The sequence below is a fragment of the Triticum aestivum genome, chromosome 6A (assembly GCF_018294505.1).
Source record: "Triticum aestivum cultivar Chinese Spring chromosome 6A, IWGSC CS RefSeq v2.1, whole genome shotgun sequence".
NCBI lineage: Eukaryota > Viridiplantae > Streptophyta > Magnoliopsida > Poales > Poaceae > Triticum > Triticum aestivum.
In genome coordinates, this window is record NC_057809.1 from 120,751,255 (window position 1) to 120,757,775 (window position 6,521).

Genomic DNA, 6,521 nt, shown 5'->3' on the forward strand with positions numbered 1-6,521 from the left:
GAATTATTTTGAATTTTGAAGGCGGGAAGATACTAATGGCGCACCATGGGCAGGTGCGCCATTAGTAACTTTATTTTTTATTTTTTTGACTTATTTTAAATTTTGAAGGCGGGAAGATACTAATGGCGCACCATGGGCAGGTGCGCCATTAGTGAATTTGATTTTTTTTGAATTTTTTGCCTCTCCAGATCTTAAAAGCCCCGTATCTTTTTTTCTGTTAAATTCGGATGTAACTTTTCGAGTAGATAATTTTTCATATAAAAAACTTTTTCATCCGAGTTAGTATGCGAAAGTTATGCCCATTTTTACAAATTCTCGAGAGATTTTGCAAATGAAGTCGAAATTCATATTTGCAAATTTTCCCAACAACTAGACCACATATCACATGGGAAACTTATTTTCTTTTATTTTTTTGACATTTTCATCATTTTCTTTTATTTTTTTAAACTGAAAAGGCGATCCACCGGGGGGGGTGCATTCGGTGGAAGTGGTAACCAAGTTACTAATGGCGCACCGTGGCATGGTGCGCCATTACTAGTTCAACTAGTAATGGCGCACCACTCCCACGGTGCGCCATTAGTAGTTTTGACAAAAAAATTAAAATTTTTTTTACTAATGGCGCACCGTGGATGTGGTGCGCCATTACTAGTTCAACTAGTAATGGTGCACCACTCCCACGGTGCGCCATTAGTAGTTTTGAAAAAATTAAAAAAAAATTACTAATGGCGCACCCGCGGATGTGGTGCGCCATTAGTATTTGGACACTAATGGCGTACCAACACATGGTGCGCCATTAGTATATAGTAATGGCGCACCACATGTCTGGTGCGCCATTAGTGTCAATTCCATCTATAGCCCTTTTCCTAGTAGTGCGCCTTGCAATGCCGAAGACAATACTGCGCCGGACTCATCGTCATTGAAGCCTGGTTCAGGGGCTACTGAGGGAGTCCTGGATTAGGAGGTCTCCAGACAGCCGGACTATATCCTTTGGCCGGACTGTTGGACTATGAAGATACAAGATTGCAGACTTCGTCTCGTGTCCGGATGGGACTCTACTTGGCATGGTAGGCAAGCTAGGCAATACGGATATGTATATCTCCTCCTTTGTAACCGACCTTTTGTCACCCTAGCCCTTTCCGGTGTCTATATAAACTGGAGGGTTTTAGTCCGTAGGACAACATACAATCATACCATAGGCTAGCTTCTAGGGTTTAGCCTCTCCGATCTCGTGGTAGATCAACTCTTGTAATAATCATATCATCAAGAATAAATCAAGCAGGACGTAGGGTTTTACCTCCATCAAAAGGGCCCGAACCTGGGTAAAACACCGTGTCCCCTGCCTCCTGTTACCATCCTCCTTAGACGCACATTTTGGGACCCCCTACCGAGATCCGCCGGTTTTGACACCAACACCTGGCCAAGCCAACATGCATCAATGACGTTCAACGACTGGCGGTCCGTGTTGCTGCTTTGAGCTGGTTCATAAGCCTGTTAGGGGAGAAGGCAATGCCTCTATCTCAGATGATGAAGAAAACAGGTGATTTTGTTTGGAGCGATGCTGCAAACTCTGCTTTTGAAGATTTGAAAATGCAGCTTGCTGAGCTGCCGGTCGTGGCTCCTCCAGTTGAGAAAGAGCCACTTCTGTTATACGTAGCCGCTAACTCACGAGCTGTTAGTGTGGCTATTGTGGTGGAGCGCAAGGAGGCTAGCAAGGAGCATCCAGTCCAGCAGCCGGTTTACTACGTTAGTGAGGTGTTAATTGAATCCAAGCAACGATATCCACATTGGCAGAAACTTGTATACGGGGTGTTCATGGCAAGCCAGAAGCTTAAGCATTATTTTCAGGGACATCCAATCACCGTGGTTAGCTCTGCTCCTGTGGGAGACATCATTCAAAGCAGGGAAGCCACTAGGCGAGTTGCCAAGTGGGCAATTGAGCTTGGGTCTCATGGGTTGAAGTATGTGCCACGTACTGCGATCAAATCTCAAGCACTGGTTGATTTCATTAATGACTGGACAGAGATGCAGATGCCAGAAGAGAAACTAGACAATACGTATTGGACTATTCATTTTGATGGTTCCAGACAGTTGGAAGGCTCGGGGGCTAGAGTTGTGTTAACTTCTCCGCAAGGTGACAAATTTTGTTATGTGTTACGGTTGATGTTTCCTTGCAGTAACAATGCAGCAGAGTATGAAGCCTTGCTCCATGGTCTTCGAGTGGCGAAAGAGATGAGTTTGAGCCGGGTCAGATGTCTTGGCGACTCAGATCTAGTGGCTCAACAGGTGTCTGGCAAGTGGGATTCCAAGGACCCTCTCATGGCGGCTTATCGCTGAGAGGTTGATGCCGTTGGAGGACATTTTAAAGGGTATCAGGTGGAGCACATTGACCATCGAAAGAACGAAGCGGCTGATGCCTTAAGCCGGTTGGGGTCTCAGTGTAAGCCGGTCCCACCTAACACCTTTTTGGAAGTTTTACATAACCCGTCTGTCAAGTTGCCCACAGAGGAAGATTTAGCTATTCCTGACCCGGAGGCACAGTTGGTGGCAGCTCTTCATGTCATCCCAGATTGGACAGTACCGTTTTTGGCTTATATGACCCGGGGAGAGTTGCCAGCAGATGAGACTCTGGCTTGACAGATAACCCGGCGGTCTAAGTCAATTTCGATTTCGGATGGGGAATTATACCATTGCAGTGTCTCTGGAGCATAACAGCGGTGTGTTTCCCCCAAAGAAGGTCAAGAAATACTTCACGAGATCCATGAAGGCGATTGTGGTCATCATGCCGGGTCAAAATCTCTGGTGGCCAAGGCTTTTCGTCACGGTTTTTAGTGGTTGACGGCTCACGCTGTTGTAGAAGATCTGGTCAGTAGATGTGATGGATGTCAAAAGTTTGCATGACGGGTGCATGTGCCGGCTCAGGATCTCCGGATGATCCCAATCTCTTGGCCGTTTGCAGTCTGGGGGCTTGACATGATAGGGCCTTTCAAAAGGTCCAAGGATAAAAATACGCATCTCTTGGTGGAAGTTGATAAATTCACTAAGTGTGTTGAGGCGGAGCCAGTGAGTAAGTGTGACGCGGCCACGGCCGTTCAGTTCATGAAAAAGGTGATCTTCCGTTTTGGTTTTCCACACAGCATTGTCATTGACAATGGCACTAATCTATCCCAAGGGGCTATGGAGGAGTTTTATCAACCTGAACACATCTGGCTCGATGTTTCGTCTGTAGCTCATCCTCAATCCAATGGTCAAGCTGAGAGAGCCAATCAGGAAATTTTGAAAGGTATAAGACCCCGGCTTATGGTTCCCTTACAGCGAATGCCGGGTTGTTGGGTAGAGGAATTACCCTTGGTGTTATGGAGTATCAACACCACACCTAACAGGTCGACAGGTTACACACCTTTCTTCATGGTTTATGGAGCAGAAGCAGTGTTGCCTAGTGACATCTGTCATGACTCGCCCTGTGTGGTGGCTTATGTTGAAGCTAATAATGAGCAAGCAAGACAGGATGCACTTGACTTGTTGGATGAAGAAAGAGACTTGGCAGTGGCCCGGTCAGCAATTTATCAACAGGACCTGCACCGTTATCACAACCGCCAGGTTAAGTCCAGGACTTTTCAGGAAGGCAACTTGGTGATCCGGCTCATCCAGGATCTGTCAGATGCACACAAGTTATCCCCACCTTGGGAAGGACCCTTTGTGGTCAGTAAGAACTTAAACAACGGGTCATATTACCTCGTTGACGTTCGAGAGCACACAGAATCACGTAAGTCGGAGGAGGAGACCCGCCGACCGTGGAACATTGCTCAACTTCGGCCATACTACACCTGAGCCGCCGGCTCTCATCATGTACATACTTTAACATTGTATATACCATGTTAAGCAATAAAGTAAGACCATCGGTCTCTTTTCTTTTCGAAGATTATGCATCTTTGTTATTTCTTATTTTTCAAATGACTGTTAAGGAGCTGATCATATTTGAATCAAGTTTAACCTTTTTGGTCCAACTTATGATCGTATCTGAATCTAGCTGTAATCTCATGATCACTTGGGGGTTCCTGTTGAAACATAGGTCGTATTTGAACCAAAGAGAACATAGCTGTCGTAACCCTCTTGATCGGCTCAAGGCCAAACTCACTTGGAGGCTTCTTGATCGTATCCCAATCATAGCTTAACCCCTTTTGGGTCCAACTTGGATCAGATTCGAATCAGGGTCGTTAAAAACCTCTCAAGGTCATTTGGGGGCTTCCTGTTCAAACATAGGTCGTATTCTAACCAAAGAGAACATAGATGTCGGTACCCTCTTGATCGGCGCAACGCCAAAGCCACTGGGGGCTATATGGTCGGATTCGAACCTTAGCTTAACCCCTTTGGTCTGGTTTATTGACCATATTCGAATCAGAAACCCCCAAACTTTTGAATACAGGGTTAAATTATGCTTATTATCTGTTGCTTCCCTTTTAGTTTTTTGTTGTTTCAATATTACAAACAATTAGCCAGGTTTTCTTCACCGGCTCGACTATTTGACAACACAGCCGCCCGGGTCATTCACACCGGCGGCTTACGGATCAAAAGGTACATCCTACCAAGGTATAGTAATCATTGAGTATTCAAAAAAGCATTGGCTTCTCATAAAGATTGAATTATCAAATTCATCATCCAGGTTATTTAAACCGGCATTCTAAAGATCAAAAGGGACAAGGTATGGTTATTACTTATACGCACTTACCTACTGCGTTAACTAAAGAGTTAGCCCTTGTCCTCTATTTATATCTATCTCTGGTTCTTAATGTGGTAAACGTATTGGCTATAAATTGGGTGTTTTAACCTTTTTGGTTCTAAGCCGCCAAGCCAGTCTTTTCTTTGTATTTACAGGAACAGAGTTCAAACATTGCAGAAACAAACATTAAATACGATGCATACATTGGCATCAGGAAACAGACTCACATAAAAAAGAGTTTTATGCGCGATGGCATAAGCAAAGCATACAGTATTTTCACAACTAAGTTATTACAAGGCTTTATAAGCCCATGAAGATGATCATTGTTCCTCCCTCTCCGGTTCACCACCTTCTGTTGGCTGGAAGTTGGGTTTTGACCAATCAAAACCATTCACGGCTACAAATTTGGCTTCGTCGTCGATCAGGCCGACTGGGTCAACTGCCGGGGCAAATGTGTCTTCTCTCACTGGTGGGATCAAATCTATTACCTTGTATGAGGGAGTGGCCATCTTCTTATTCTCACTATCAAAACCCGGCTGGTATTTATCAACATTGGTATCATCTCCAAGGGTAGTTGCCTGAGGCCGGACTCCGCGCACGCAAGCCATGAAGTCATCCTGATCAAAAGGAGGCCCAAGGTCTAGGTCTGGCACCCAAGCCTTGGAGCGGCTCAGGACAGCCAAAGCTCCGGCTCGCGTGCATGAGTGTTTAACTTATTGAAACCTGGCAGGAAGGATGGACGGTTTCTTCAGGACGTCGCAGAGCCGGTTGGGTCCTTGATTAGCAGGAGAGATGGCGGCCAGAGCCCGCTGTGCGCCAATATACAGTTGTTCAACCAAAGTATATACTGCCTTCAGTTTAATCAATGGGTCTTGGCTTAGATTTTTGCTTCGAGGACCTGCCTAAATTATACACACAAAGTCAGTTGGCGGATTATACTCTAGATCGGCAAACAGCACACAAAAGTTAAAGTCAGACAGCTTACCAAAGATAGCAGCTACCATTTGAGACACCCGGCCCTTTAACCCGTTCAACTCTGTTGAAATCTCTTTCAGAGCTGTTTCGGCCATCTCAGCACGTTGGGTCAGAAGCGTTTTTCCTTCTTCCCAAGTTTTCTTCTTGGCAGCAAAGCTGGTCTTTAAATTTTCCATTGCAGAGAGACTTATTTGCAGTTTGGAGTTAGCAGATCTGATTTCTGTCTCATGACTCGCTAGCCGGGTCTTCACGTCAGTCAATTGAGAGTTCAATTCAGATAAGGCATTCTGCAACACATTCATATGAGTCAATATTTGGTTTCAAATTCAAAAATCAAGATTCACATCTCAAGTACTTTACAAAAAACCACTTGACACTTGGGGGCTAATGTATGCCAAATCAAATTTCTACGACTCTGCAGACATATTGAAGTCCCAAGTACCTTACAAAGTATCAGCACTTGGCACTTGGGGGCTAATGTATGCAGTTCAGCAAGTTTCTCAAAGGTTAAGCCAGAATATTAAGTCTTTTGAATACGGAACCAAACAATTTAAAGTACCGGTTCATTTATTATCAAAATGAACTGGCCCTTGGGGACTACAGGTGAAGCTTTGATCCATTAAAGTCAAGAAAAGTTTCAGAGGTAAAGGTCTAAACCTATATTCTAAAGTCTACAGGTCATTCCGGTTCTCTCATAATCTGAAGACTAGGGGGCTGAAGGAATACAGATAAGTCGGAAAAACATACCTCATATTTCAACTGCAGTTGTTTGACCATTTCAATCTGAGAGTCGCGGCTAGAGTGTACATGGTTAAGATAGCCGGATAAA